Source organism: Bos taurus, chromosome 16 (assembly GCF_002263795.3).
Source record: "Bos taurus isolate L1 Dominette 01449 registration number 42190680 breed Hereford chromosome 16, ARS-UCD2.0, whole genome shotgun sequence".
Classification (NCBI taxonomy): Eukaryota; Metazoa; Chordata; class Mammalia; order Artiodactyla; family Bovidae; genus Bos; species Bos taurus.
Window position 1 is genome coordinate 62,577,285 of NC_037343.1, and position 15,957 is coordinate 62,593,241.

General features: G+C 42.5%; 1 non-coding gene across 1 annotated transcript; it reads left to right on the plus strand.

Moving 5' to 3' along the window:
- The first annotated feature begins 803 nt into the window (after nucleotides 1-803).
- Nucleotides 804-875, plus strand: TRNAW-CCA (transfer RNA tryptophan (anticodon CCA)). Its single transcript has one exon. It is a non-coding gene; the product is annotated as a tRNA-Trp (tRNA).
- The last annotated feature ends 15,082 nt before the right edge of the window (nucleotides 876-15,957 follow it).

Genomic DNA, 15,957 nt, shown 5'->3' on the forward strand with positions numbered 1-15,957 from the left:
CCTGTTGATGACAACATTTTCATCAGCTTTCTGTGATATGAGGAAAACAAGGCAAGTAGTGATTATTTTATAGGGCTCAGTTTACATAAGATAACATATTATTGCACTTCACTTTTTTGCACTTTGCAGGTCCTGCTTTGTTTACGAGTTGAAGGTTTATGACAATCTTGCATTGAGCAAGTCTATGGGCACCATTTTTTTCCAACAACATTTTCTCACTTTGTGTCATTGGGTCCCATTTTGGTAGAAATTCTTGTCATCTTTCAAATCTTACACGAACAGAAAGATTATGACTTGCTAAGGCTCAGGGGATGGTTGGTATTTTTTAGAAATAAAGTATTTTAAAAATTAAACTATGTACATTGCTTTTTTAGACATAATGCTATTGTACACTTTATAGACTATAGTATAGTGTAAGTGTAACTGCTATATGCATTGGGAGACCAACAAATTTGGGTGACTTGCTTTACTGCAGTATTTTTTTGTATCATTTTGTTATGATGGAACCCATGATATCTCTGAGGTAAACCTGCATTTGTTTTACAGGATTTTCTGAGATTATATGCTTCTGAAATTTTAGTATTAAAATGCTCTTTGTTTTATAAAATGATGGGGTATAAATAGCAGTAGTTTTTTTTTTTTTTTAAAGCCCATACTTAGAAAAATAAAAAGTTGGCTACTTAGCATGTTTCTTTTTAAAATATTGCTCATCCTTGAAATTCAAAAGGAAATGAATCTTTGGTGTGCACACATGTCTAGAGTCCAGGGGAGAACAGTTACTGAGTACTAGTGTCCAGGGGGCTTCCCTGGTGGCTCAGAGGTTAAAGCATCTGCCTCCAACGCGGGAGACCCGGGTTCGATCCCTGGGTTGGGAAGTTCCCCTGGAGAATGAAATGGCACCCCACTCAAGTATCCTTGCCTGGAGAATCCCATGGACGGAGAAGCCTGGTAGGCTACAGTCCACGGGGTCGCAAAGAGTCGGACACGACTGAGCGACTTCACTATAGAGTGTCCAGGGGAAGCTCCCAGGACAAGGACAAATATCAATTTTGTTTGACAAAGGATTTGATAAACTGGAAGGGTGTGGGCAATCGTCCCTTGAGGGAGTAATGTAAGAAGAACTCTAGATATAACACTGGAGAGTTCCATTGGGGTTGTAGGAAGGAGTTGGGAGGCCTTGTCTATTTACCTGCTGTGTCCACAAAAAGTTTACCCAGCTGTTACTACAATAACAACAGATCTGTAACTCTCTTGAATTAACCAGTCACTGAATCAATGACCCAGTCTCGATGGTGTTCTGGCTCTGGCCCATCCTCTTGAACGCTGATTGTTCACCTTGCCTTAACACTCACGTATGGCCAGCAGTCGCTCATTTCCAGTTCTGACCTCTTGCTTCCATCCCTGAGCACGGTTCAGACTCATGAGATGGACTGAACTTGTTCATTCTGGCCTTGTCCAGAAATGTACACCCTGGGCTGTGTCCTCGAGGGCAGCACCCTTACTGAGTTAGCCCCAGCTCCTGAGGAGGGCCCAGTGAGCAGGGGCATGTAAGATGCATTGCCGGGCAGACTAAGAGAACAGGAAACATCTCAGTAGGACCCATGGCTAAGTGAAGAGGGAGGAACCAGTGGCTGAAGCCTGGGGATCTGGGGCTGGGATGCTCACCATTGATTAAAATAGGAAGAGAGCCTGACTAGAGGAGGAAAAAGAATTTGGTTCCAAAGTCGCTGAGCCCAAGACTGAGAAGGGAGATAAAGGGAGGCTGGAGGAGGAGGACCAGGTCCATTCGGAGCCAAGAAGGATTCATGATGGAGAGCTTCTGGAGGGAGAGGGCACCACTGCTGCAGGTCCAGAGAACATGGAGGAGGAAGGAAATGGAAAGTGTAAACCCCTGTGAAGACTGCAAAGAGTGCAGGAAGGGCTGGGTGGACTGCAGTGGGCTGGGGAGCCCATAGGCAACAACACAAGAGGCACCACTGAGAGAGCATTCACCCGGGTCTTGGCAAGGAGCCACCCTTTCCATCCTTGGCAAGGGCTGAAAATCATCCCTCACTGTAGGGGAGCATGAGGGTGAGGGAGAGGCATGCTTGCCTCCGTGTCATCTGAGGTATTCCCTTGACACAAGCCCCCACCCACTTGGCTTGCGTCTTCACGCCTTTCCCTTTCCTCCTCAGGGGAAGGCGGCCCTTGCTTCCGAGAACTGAGTGGCTGTAGGGTACAGAGAGGGTAGTGGCTAAGGGGACCATCCTCCTTTAGGTCTCTGTCCCGGGCTGCTAAGCAGGGCATCTATTTGAGCTTATTTATGTGCTTGGAGTTGAGAACCCATGATTTGCTTGTTCCACCAGCTTCCCACGCTCCCGGGAAGGTGCTAAGCAGCAGAAACTCAGATGCCCCCTCCCCCTGAGCTCTTTCACTCTCTCTCTCTCTCTCTTTCTCTGTCTCTGGTGCTCCTCAACTCCAACCAGAGCTAATATTTACCTGCTGCATTAGCTCTGGGGCTGTGGGATGTGACAGCTGGAGGTGGAGAAGACTTTTTTTCTCTCTTCCTCCTCCACCTGTCTTTCTCTAGAGGTTTGAAAAGGGGGAAAAATGTAATTGCAATCTTCAGGACTGCCTGGTTGATAATTCAGAGATCACTGGGGAGTGTCAGGGGTCTTGTATTAGCTTCTCTACCAAAAGGCAAGGAGGGAAGATGCCCTAAAGATTGGGTCATCTGCTGGGCAGCCTGGGAAGGGGAGTAGCTGCCAGCCAATGGATATTTTATTTTATTTTATTTTTTACAGGTGAGGTATTCCAGGGTTGGGAACTACAGGGCCTTCGTGACAGAATCTGAGGCATTACTGTGATGGTCTCAGTTGGTGCTGGCTGACGTGGACCACCTTTATGAGGAGACTGAGCAGATTTCCCATGGCTAGGTACCGGACTATTCCCTTCCCCTGGGGACTCTGCCAGGTACTGACTCAGCCTGAGTATTCACCTGCTCACCTATCAGGACTCAAACATATATAATACGTTGAACAAATGTCTGAGAGCAGGAATAGGAGGAATGTCTCAACTCAACGTGGTTTGTGTATGACAGAAAGATGAGTAACTGGTGATGTTCTAAGACCGTGATACATTCCTGCCATGGAAAGGAGGTTCCCCAGGGATGCTGGAGGAAGGGATGTGGAGGGGAGATGGGGTAGGGATGAAAAGAGGACTCTCTTAATTGGGAGTGGGAGGGTGGGGATGTCACCGCTGTAGATTCTGGGCGTGGTATGGGTCCACCTGGTGTCTCCCCGCAGTGGATCAGCACTCCTCCTCCTCTCAACTCCTCTAGCTGCCTTTTCCTGCCTCTCTAGCCGTTCACCAGAAAGCCTGTTTCTATTCTTCAGTCTGTTCTTTTGAGCTGTGTTTAATGATTTTCACTCACCCCAATTTGTCATCTCGTTGCCATGGTAGCTGGCTAGGGGTCTCCAGTGGCTGGGGGTGTCTTGCTGGCAGGGCATGGAGGCAGAAGACACAGGTGATCCTGGGATGGCACTTCTGCAGCTCCTGGCGCTACAAAGCCCCCTTTGGGTCTGCTCTGCCCCCATCTCCCTGCAGGTCCCACAACCTTTGCTTGAGAGAAGCAAAGAGAAAGAGAAGCAAGAGAAGCAAAAGCAAGAGAAGGAGACAGTAGCTGCAGTTTTCTTTGGTTCTGGCAAGGCATGGGCTGCCTCTTTCAGGGTAGAGCTACAGAAGAGCGGAGATGGGATGCTGCTTAGGGGAAGAGCCCCAGGGAAACACATCTCCAAACACATGGTTCTACTGTCCCATCCACAAGTAGGAAGAGAAACGAAGGCAGTAGAGAGGGAGCTGAATTCAGCCTGTGGAAACCACTTCCAGGAAACGTGCATCATTTGATGTGCTGTGGGCTCTTGGCCTCTAGCTGGGAATCTCAGAGCCCAGGAATATGCAAGTTTTTAATATAGGCTCTTGACTTCCCTGTTGAGGTTCCTGTATTTTTGGTGCATTGCATCACTACATGTTAGCCTTTTCATCGTTCACTTGGATTTCCTATCACATCATGGCTGGTGTACACAGATACATTTAAAATCATTTATTTACCCCTCCATCTATGCATTTATCCACCTGATCATCCATCTCTCCAACAAATATGGGAGAAATAATTATTGAATACCTATTACAACTATGTACTGTTCCAACTATGTGGATATAGTAGTAAACAAGATTGACAGTTTCTGTTCTCAAGTAATTTACATTCTTCTAATACAGATCAACAACAAATAAAAGAAAACAGCAGATGGTAAAAAGTGGAAGATTAACATAGAGTGATGTCATAGAGGCTCTCTGGGTGGATGGTCCCAGAAGGCCTCTAAGAAGATAACATGTAAGCTGAGATTGTAGCACCAGGAAGTAGTCACCATGGGAGACTGAGGAAAGAGCATTGCCAGCATGGAATGACTGCCTCGATGCCCTGGGGCAGTGCAAGTCCACGTGCTTAGAAATATCAAAAAACCTCACTGTGAATGGAATGAGTGAGGGAGAGGGAGGTATGAGGAAAGGTCAGGTCAGAGAGTCGTCTCAGACACCTTACGGGGCCCACATCAGAGCCTCTTGGCCTCACTCATTTCTGGGACCTTTGGCTGCTTTTTCTACCCCAGATGCCACTGTAGTGGTTGGCTGACTCTCTGCATTTAAATTCGATGCCCTTCACCACATGCTATGTACCTCCTACTTCTTACCCTGGAATTTCTCTGTTGATGCTGACCTGTGAGATATTCAGGATTCTCTTGGGCGACTGCAAGTTGAAGAAAGAAATTAACTCACTGGATGATTAACTTTTGACCAGTAGGATACCCAGCAGATGAATTTTTCTCTGATGGACTCTCCCAAGATGCAGTTCCTTGGGCTTTTAGCACTGGCACCTCACTCCAGTACTCTTGCCTGGAAAATCCCATGGACGGAGAAGTCTAGTAGGCTGCAGTCCATGGGGTTGCTAAGAGTCGTGTCACTTTCCCTTTTCCCTTTCATGCATTGGAGAAGGAAATGGCAACCCACTCCAGTGTTCTTGCCTGGAGAATCCCAGGGACGGGGGAAGCCTGGTGGGCTGCCGTCTATGGGGTCGAACAGAGTTGGACACGACTGAAGCGACTTAGCAGCAGCAGCAGCAGCAGCAGCAGCAGCAGCTTGGTAATACAGCCTCGTATTGACTACCTGGGTGTCTTCCCTCCCTGTTGCATCACTCCTACTTCATGTGATTGCATGTAAACCCTTGTCTCAGGTTCTGCTTTCTAAACTGAGCTGAGACAGATGGGCAGGCGTTAGCTGATGGAGGGCTTTGCAGGACATGGTAAGGAGTTGTATTTCATTCTGAGAATTAGGAGAAGTAGTTAAAGAATATTGAACAGGGTAATGATGATCTGGTTTATTAAAAAGATGACTCTGATGTAGTTAGGAGAATCAATTGAAAGGAGGTAGGAGTGGAAGCAAGCTGAGCAGTGGGGAAGCTGTTGTCATAGTTCAGGTAAGAGATGGACGATGACCCAAACGAGTGGGGGCTGTGGAGGACATGGGCGTGTGTGTCTGTGACAAGGGTGATCATAAGGCAAGGCTGCACTAAGATGTGTGCTGGGTTGTGGGTCAGATCACTCTCAGTAACGGACTCACCTCTACACAGCAGCCTTTATGCTTGGCATTCACATATGTGGTTCAGCAAGATGACAAATTACATCCTCCTGTGGACATTCATCTATGTTGAGTGTAGTGAGTTTCACCCTTGGGGCACACTGCTCTGGAGAACTGAAGACCTTTACAGTTTCCTCAGTTCAGTCGCTCACTGATGTCTGACTCTTTGGGACCTCATGGACTTGCAGCACGCCAGGCCTCCCTGTCCATCACCAACTCCCAGAGTTTACTCAAACTCATGTCCTTTGAGTCAGTGATGCCATCCAACCATCTCATCCTCTGTCGTCCCCTTCTTCTCCCACCTTCAGTCTTTCCAGCATCAGTCTTTTCAAATGAGTCAGTTCTTCGCATCAGGTGGCCAAAGTGTTGGAGTTTCAGCTTCAACATCAGTCCTTTCAATGAACACCCAGGACTGATCTCCTTTAGGATGGACTGGTTGGATCTCCTTGCAGTCCAAGGGACTCTAAAGAATCTTCTCCAACACCATAGTTCAAAAGCATCAATTCTTCAGTGCTCAGCTTTCTTTATAGTCCAACTCTCACATCCATACATGACTACTGGAAAAAGCACAGCTTTGACTAGATAGACCTTTGTTGGCAAAGTAATGTCTCTGCTTTTTAATATTCTGTCTAGGTTGGTCATAACATTTCTTCCAAGGAGCAAGCATCTTTTAATTTTAACAGTCACCTCAGGATGGCATTATTCAAATTGCTCCTTGCTCAGGGGGAAGGTCTTTGGATTTTCTACTCTTGAATCAGAGTAGTCCTTCACTTACATTTGTTTCTTTTATTTATGCTTCGAGTGGTTATTTCTTTTACAGAAAGGGATCCATGGCTAAAAAAATGTAAGGAAATACTTCTATTGATGAGTAGTAATTTAGCAAAATAAGACCAGACTGAGTCTTGGATGCTGAGAGCCCTAGGCTTCGATTCCAGCTTGACCAGTTCCTAGTTATATGTCCTCAGTTGAAGTTTCTTACCTGCAATATGGAGATTAATAACACCAACTGCCTGGAGTTGTTGTGGGGGTTGAATGGTTTTGGTGTGTAACCTGCCTGACCCATGCTCATTCTCTCCCCTCTCTGCATTTATAATCAATTAGTCCTGTGGAGGGTGCAGTTCAGTGGGGTTAAGGTGAGATGGGTTCAGCCTTGGCCCTCATCTAGCAGCTCTCTCTCTAGGGTTTAGTCTGGAGGTTCTGCAGTTTGTGTCATTAAGGAGGTAATGTGTGTGTGTGTGTGTGTGTGTGTGTGTGTGTGTTACTCAGTCATGTCTGACTCTCTATGATCCCATGGACTGTAGCCTTCCAGGCTCCTCTGTCCATGGAATTCTGCAGGCAAGAATACTGGAGTGGGTTGTCATTCCCTTCTCCAGGAGATCTTCCCAACCCAGGGATTGAACCTGCTCCTCCCACATTGCAGGCAGATTCTTTACCATCTGAGCCACAAGGTAAGCCCCAAGGGAAGTAGGTAATAGATCCTTACAAAACATTCCTTTAGTGATATTCAGGAGGCTAGAATCCAGCCCTTTCTTCTGAGAGGCACCAGGCAGCATCCATCTATGAATTACTGTGATGGTGCCCCTGTGAGATAATTTGAGACAAGTGTTGTTCAATCCATTTTATAGATGGAAGATTGTAATACTTCAGGCAGTTGTGGCTTCTCACTTTGCAATCAGACTGTAAGGCATTTACCCCTCTGTGTTCTCGTCTTCCCTTGTTCAATCAAAAATAACCCTGGCGCTTATAGGATAAATCACCAGTCACTAACAGTGGCTGATATGAACAACTCATATGAATATTAGACCCTTCTTAGATAAAATAATGTAGCTTTTTTGAAATTACAAGAGGACTTTATGTTTATTTTAGAAAGTATGGGAGAGCATAGAGAAGAAAATTTAAGTTATCTATAATCTCATCATGTACAATTTATTACACTCAGTGGGGATTATAGTGCCTGCATATTGCTTTTATAACCTGCTTTCCTGACTAATAATATACTGTGAGTAGTTTCCTATGTCATTATATATTATTTTACCATATGATTTATTTTAGCCTATGGTTTTTAATGATTGTCAAATACTTCATTATATGACTGTATTATAATGTGTTAACCAGTTTCTTATTGTCCTTATTTTAGGTTGTAGTTTCTTATATTCAAATTAACAATCCAATGGACAATTTTACAAATGCCTATTTTCATGCAAGTTCAGTGATCTCATAAAGATAAATTCTTAAAATTGCAATTATTGGGGGCATTTTTGGTTCAGTCGCTTAGTCGTGTCTGACTTCGTGACCCCCATGGACTGCAGCACGCCAGCCTTCCCTATCCTTTACTATCTCCCAGAGTTTGCTCAAACCAGTGAGTGGCAATGCATATATTTATGATGCTAGAGAAATATTGTCCAGTCTCCCCCAAGAGAGTTTGTACTAATTATACCCCTGTCAGGAGTGCATAAGATTGCCCAGATCTTTGCCATCAGGCTGTATTTTAATTAAGAATATATCCTGAACTTCTCTTAAACATTTATTTGAATTATAATATATTTCAAATATTTAGTATAGAAAGCAGTTAAAAAACATCCATGTATTTAATCAGTCAATCCTAAAGAAAATCAACTCTGAACATTCACTGGGAGGACTGATGCTTAAGCTGAAGCTCCAATACTTTGCCTACTTGGTGCAAAGAGCTGACTCATTGGAAAAGACCCTGATGCTGGGAAAGATTGAGGCAGGAAGAGAAGGGGGTGACATAGGATGCGTTGGTTGGATGGCATCACCAACTCAATGAACATGAGTTTGAGGAAACTCTGGGAAATAATGAAGGACAGGGAAGTCTGGCATGCTGCAGTCTGTGGGGTTGCAAAGAGTCAGACACAACTTCGTGACTGAACAACAGAAATATATTTAACATGAAGATTAAATAGATAATGATATTTGCCATATTTTCTTCTTCTTTCTTCCATTTTTAAAGAAATAAAATGTTACAGATGCATGTATGTACCCTTATCCTTATCCCTCACTCCAGAAGTCAATTTTCTGAGTTGATATTTCCTTACCATGTGCATTTGCAATTTTACTGCTGGTGTGTGTATTCATAAAATATGCATGTGAATTTCTGTGAGTTTTAAAGTTTTATATAAATGATGTATGGAATCTGCCCTTTTGCAGCAAAGTGAACATTTATTTTTAGGATTTACTAGTGTTATTACACACACACTTAGTTCATTTTTTAACTTTCTGCTCACCACTGCACTGTATAAATAAATCACAGGTGGTTAATTTACTCCCCTTCTGAGGGGAGTTAGGTTGCTCCAATGCTTTTGCTGTTACAAGCAATGTGAAAATGATCAACCTTGTCCATGTTTCCTTGGGCAGAGGTGAGATTTTTCTCTAAGGTTGGTGCCTAACAGTGGAATTACTGAGGTTTGGAATGCAGATGTCCAACTTTATTAGGTGTTACCACATTGCTTTCCAGAGTGACTGTGTCATTTACTTTCCCACCATATGCAGAGTTCCCGTTTCTGTATATTGCCCACAACACCTGAGATGATGAGAATTATTAAAATTTGATGAATCTGGGTGTAAAATGAAATTGAATTATTCCATTAATTGCATCCCCCCCCAATGAAATTGAGCTTTTCATGTATGTTTATTAGCCATTTGAGTTTCTTCTTAGGTGAATTGTAGGTTCATATCCTTTTCCCATATTTCTATCACATAGTTTGTGTTTGCTTCTTATGATTTGTGAGAGTTCTTACAGATAGATATGATTTGTGGGTTGTAAATATCTTCTCCATCACATGGCTTGTCTTTTTCATGTTGTTTATGGTGTTTTTTGTCATACAGAGTTGTTAATATTAGTGTGGTCAAAGATATCTGCTTTGTTCTTTGTGATTTTTGTTCATTTTGTCATTTAAAAAATTCCTTCTACATATTTAGGTTAAAAAGAAGTCATTTGTACTTTTTTAAAAACTAAAATTTTTAGTTTTTGCTTATCACATTTGGCTCTTTTACTTCACCTAGAGTCAATTTTCATGTATAGAGGTAAGTTCTAATTTTGTCTTTTATTCCTCCCCCTGCCCCCATGGTTTGTCCTTTGTCCCATTAGTCACCATTTAGTAGCTAGTTCATTTGTTTGCACTGTTTCTGAGCATCTTATTTTTTTCCACTGGCCTAACGGTATATGCATTTTATCTCTGTCTCACTAATCTAGTTTTTATAGCTTGTAGTTTTGATATTTTAGGGTAAATCCTTCCCATTGCGTTGCTGTTGTTCAGTTGCCCAGTTGTGTCCGACTGTTTGTGACTCCATGGACTGCAGCACACCAGGCCTCGCTGTCCTTCACCATCTCCTGGAGTTTGCCCAAGTTCCCTCCCATACCCCTGCCAAATCGTCTTGGATATTGATCTTTATTCATTAATAAAACTTTTAGGATAAGATTGTTGTATTTCATTTTAAAAATGGGATTTTGACTGAAACTGAATTTATAGTTTTATTTGAGGGACAGTTGGAATCTTTAAGCTATTTTTCCAACCCTGAACATGATGTTTCTTCCTATGCTTAGATCTTCCTTAAAGTCCCTCAAAGGATTTAAAGGTTTTTTTACATTTTTTACTGCACATCTGTTACTTGCTTAACAGTTTCGATGATATTGCATGATGCCTTTTTATTATTGTATCTTCTGGTTCTTTGTTGTAGTTTTACCGGAACTGGTATTTTTGTATACCTGTTTCATATCCAGCATGCTCACAGAACTCTCTTATTACTTTGAATGATTTCCCCCCATTGCAGTCATATTTTTTATGTAGGCGGTATCAATTATGAATAATGACAGCTTTGTTTTTTCCTTTAAAATCCATATGCCATTTCTTTCTTTTTCTTTACTTATTACACTGACTAGTACTTTAAGTACAACAGTGAATAGAAATATTTTTAGTGGGTGTCCTAGTCACATACCTCACTTCAAATATATGGCTTGGCTTCAAGTCTGTACGCCTTCAAGTCTGAACAATACCTCACCTCTGGTCACCCTTCCCAACTTACACGGCACTATTGACTAGTGATATGGCTTTGTCTTGCGTCTGTGTGGTCACAAGTTATACTCTCTCTCTTATCTGTCATCTGTCTATCTATCTTTAGATTTGGCCTCATATTTACCATTATCTTTTGCTTATCATGTCATTTTCTTGCATGGCAGTCTTTTCTTCCGTTTAAATTTCCTTCTTGAGGAATATTGTGTAGTACTTATTTCATCTGAACTTGAGTGGTAAAATCTTCATTGCTCTGAGAAAGACTTTATTTAAATTTCAGTTTTGAGTAACAATTTACTGAGTATTTTTTGAACTTGAAGGTATTATTCCATCATTTTCTAGCCCCTAGTATTATAGCTGATTGTTGTTCAATCGCTCAGTCGTGTCCGACTCTTTGTGATCCCATAATAGCAGTATGCCAAGCTTCCCTGTCGTTCACTATCTCCCAGAGTTTGCTCAAACTCATGTCCGTTGAGTTGGTGATGCCATCCAGCCGTCTCATCCTCTGGCACCCTCTTCTCTTCCTGCTTCAATGTTTCCCAACATCAGGATCTTTTCCAATGGATCAGCTCTTTGCATCAGGTGGCCAAAGTATTGGAGTTTGAGCTTTAGCCTCAGTCCTTCCAGTGAATATTCAGGGTTGATTTTCTTTAGGATTGACTGGTCTGATCTCCTTGCTGTCCAATGGACTCTCAAGAGTCTTCTGCAGCACCAGTTAGAAAGCATCAATTCTTCGGCATTCAGCCTTCTTTATGATTCAACTTTCACATCTGCACACGAGTACTGGAAAAACCATAGCTTTGACTGTACAGACCTGTAACCTATTAATAATATTGTTTCTTTAGGTAATCTTTTTTTTTTCTCAGGATGCTTTTAAGATTTTTCTCTTCATAATTTTATAACTTTTGATATTTCACTAAAATGTGTATAAGGTTGGATTTATTTTTGTTCATTCTGCTTAGAACTTACTGAAATACTTGACTCTAAGGATTTATATCTTTCACTAATACTGTAAAATTTAATCTTTAGCTCTTCAAATACTGTCTTTCCCCCATTATCTCTTTCTAGAACTCCCATTAGATATATTTTCGATCTTTTTCATCTGTTCTCCCTTTCTGTTAACTTTAAACATATTTCCCAAGTGTTTATCTCTCTGTGCTGTATACCTAGGAGTTTTCTTAGCTATCTGCTGCTGCTGCTGCTGCTAAGTCGCTTCAGTTGTGTCTGACTCTGTGCGACCCCAGAGACGGCAGCCCATCAGGCTCCCCCGTCCCTGGGATTCTCCAGGCAAGAACACTGGAGTGGGTTGCCATTTCCTTCTCCAATGCATGAAAGTGAAAAGTGAAAGTGAAGTCGCTCAGTCATGTCCGACTCTTCGAGACCCCATGGACTGTAGCCTTCCAGGCTCCTCGGTCCATGGGATTTTCCAAGCAAGGGTACTGGAGTGGGGTGCCATCGCCTTCTCCTTAGCTGTCTACATGTCTATTAATACTTTTCTTAGTGTGTCTAACCTAATAGTTAACTTGTCTACTATATTTAATTTCAAAGATTAGATTTTTCATTACAAGAAATTGTATTTACCAGTTAAAACTTTTTTCATTGTATTCTGTTATTGTCTTTCTCTATGTACCTTTTCTGTTGTTTCAAGCTCTAGTGTGCTAATTCTCTTATTATATCAACTAACTTTCCCTTATAGTAGATTGTTCCCTTCTGTGATTAAAAGTTTTTGATTGCAAGCTCATGTCTAATTGATGCTTGTTTTTCCTATACAAATGCAGTAGAGTCAGAGTTGTAGAGGAGTCTTATAGAATGGTTTTGTTTAGTTCTCTTGTTTAACCCAGGAAGGTTATTGGGACTAGTTTTTACTTTAACTTAAGGATTCCTGAACCCTCCTGAACATGTGGTATGAATTCACCTTATAAATCCGTGTACTATATACAGTCTTGGGTTTTGCTTTCTCAGGTTTTGCTTTTCTCACGCAGAGATAAAAGCTTCCGCATCATCTCCTTTTGCTGCAGAGTAGATTTTTATGCAGTGTATTGTTTAACTGAGAGTACAGTCCTTCAAGTGTTCCAGCTTAATGCAGAATCTTAGTGTCAACTTCTATTCACATGTGCTCTTAACACTTTATCTCTTGCTCTTGAATGGGCATTAAAGCCCACCTATTGTTTCCCAGGACTAATCGCTGTCTGTGCGGTAGCTGCAGTCTTGGTGTATATGCTTAGTCCTACGTTTTTCATTTCCCCCTTGGAATTTCCTTTTATATTTTGCAAGTTCAGCAATATATGTTTTAAAATAAATTTGAAAATGTATTTCTGTACTTTATCGAGTTTTCCAAACATTTTTAGCAAGAGGCTTTTTTTATTCTGCTATTTCACTAGTACTGGATCCTTGAATGACTTTTACAAAGAGAATTCTCTAAAATAGGAAAGCATAAGCTATTTCCTGGGGGCATACACAGCATCCTCCAAGACTTGTAAGTGTGATGTTCCTAACGGAGAAGTTACTCAATGCTGGACTTCTCCTCAGAAGAAGATTTGAGGAAGGAAGTGGGGGAGGAACAGCAATGCATTTAATGAACAGTTACTTTCTGCCCCCTCGGATAGATGCTACCTGAGTGTTTAGCTAATAGCAGTTCACTTAGAAAAGCAGTCATTGATAAGTCCTGGTAAGCAGCGTCTAAAAATATCTTGCCTGAAGTGATTGAGTCTTTTTAGGAAATAAAAGATCAGAGTCTGGAAGCAAGGAGATGGGTCTCCAGTTCTACTGAAGGTAAATTCTAAAAGCGAAGTGGGAGCCACAGAAGGTGTTGGTGAAAGGAGAGATTGAAGGACTCAAGCTCTCCTCTAAATTTAAACATTAGAAGAGGAAGCAAACAGAAGGAGAAGCAGGGGTGAGGGTGTAAAGGATTGAGTTGAAAGCATGAGTGTAGGAGTTTTCACTGAAGACAAAGCCAATTTGTGGGGGAAACCTATTCTCCATGGGGCCTGGTAACTGCATTTCTTAGCATCTGAAGTATGAGGAGGAACGCCACTTGTCTGAGATCCGGTTGCTAAGCCTTAAGCAGATGATATTGGATTGTGATCACTGTTTCCTCCACCCCGAGTTCTCCCTTCAGTCTCTGCTAGGAATATGTCTCATTCATATTGAGGTGTGGAACCCCTGTAGGGCTATGAGGCCATTAGAAAACCAGACATGCAGCTCTGAGTTCACTCCAGCAGCCAAAGGCTGTGTCTTGTCAGAGAAGAGGGAGAAAAGTGAAAGAGAGTGTTGGTGTGGCAAGAGCATCCTATTGCATTCCTAGTTACAGTGCTGGGGAATCACGTGATCTTGAGAACCTCAATTATTCTACACCCGAGGTCTCAAGCAGTTTTGTCACCCCCCCACCCCCACCAAGAGACATTTGGGAATTGGAAACATTTTTGCTTGTCACAACTAGGAGGTGCATAGGGCCACTAGTGGTAAGGAGCCAGCAATGCCACTAAACATCCTACAATGCACAGAACCGCCTCCCGTGACAAAGAATTATCTGACTCAAAAATGTCATTAGTACCGAGGTTGAGAAACCCCACTCTTACATGTCTTTTCTCATCTGTAAAAAGGAGAGGCTGGAAGAGGAGGTTGATCATATGTGTGGCTAGATTAGGGAAGCTCTGTTCAACTTACTCATCTAACTCAGACCACTTCTACCCACATCACGTCCATAGAAGCATGAATCAAATGAAGTGGGTTAAAAACATTGCCCCTTTCTTACCAAAGAATGCAATTGTGGACTCAGAATGCTCTGAGCTTTGCAAGCTCACTGTGACCACTGTGTTTGCCTCTGCCCAATGCAACATTCATCTTGACATGTTGTGCTTGCAAGTTGCCCTTGTCCCTGTGAAGTGAGACTCGAAGACTTGTCTTCTTTGAGCTGAACCAGTTGTCTCCAAAACAGGTTTATCACTTCTAGCTATTCCCAAACAACCTGCCCAACCTGACACAGATTGTGAGAAGTCCATGAGCTGGTTGTATCCATTTAGCTTTGCATACAGTGACCATTCATTCGTGCATTCAGTAAACATGTATTTAGTACCCTCCATGTGTAGCAGCCATGCATTTGTGGTGTGAAGAATGAAAGGATGTGTAAATGAAGCCCCTGTAGTGCAGTGGGGGAGAAGAGATCCATACACCACAGTACGTGAGGTAGGAGGACAAAGTGCCTCTTTCCCAGAGAAGAAAGAGATCATGTTTGTGTCATGATCACAAAATGCTACACAGAGGAGGTATGGTATGAGTTGGGTTTTGAAGTCTAGTTTTTTGACAGCAAGATAAAGGAGCAAGGGGACAGAAGGGAGGAAGAAAGTGGGAAATTATATGCAGGAGGATTTGCATTTGTGGAAGTTGTGTATTTATATATTTGTAGACTGGTGAGAGTCCTGCTTCATTGGAGCAGGCAGTGAGAGCAGCACAGTCAAAGGAGATATTGCTGGGAACATGGATGGAGTGGGGTGGGCCATTTGTTCAGTCCTGGTCTTTGAAACAAGGACTTACATGAGGTGATGTTTAAGTTTGCTTTCCACCCTAAGATGATAAGATCTCATGATTTCATAGTTTTATTTGATAAGCACTAGAAAACTCATCTATTCATTCAATAAATAAATATAATATATTTTTAGCAGACATGGTGCTTGGCATGGGGAGGGTACAGCGTTGTTCATACGCTTGGATTTTGCTGCAAATCTGGAAGAAGATGGGTTGGGAAGCTCTTCCCAGCTTCCAAGGAGGGGGCATACAGGTCTAAACTTGAGAGATAGTTGTGCAAATAGAGAGGAAACCTGTGAAAGGGGAACAGGAAAAAAAGAGTGACAGGATTTGGGGAAAGGTTGGTGAAGGATGTGGGCAAGAGGAAGAATCATCTCTCATTCCAAAGTTTCATGCCTGAGTTAGAGGGCAAGTGTGGTGCTGCAATCAGAATGAGAGACCCAGAGAGGAGCTGGTTTAGAGGGAAAAACACTATTGAGTGGGTTTTTAAACCAGTTGATTGACGGCCCTGTCAGGCCATCCAGGTGGAGGAGCCTTAGAGCAGTTGTGAATGTGGTATCAGACTTTTAAAAGAACACACCAGAGGAAAAGATGGGGGAGTCTTCCAGATATTAACTGTGGCTGAAGCCTTCTAGATGGATGATATTACCCAGAAAGAGGGTCTACATAGAGAAGAGGGTGGGAAACAGGCTCTGAGGGATGCATGCCTTTAGAATAAAGAAGAAAGAATAAA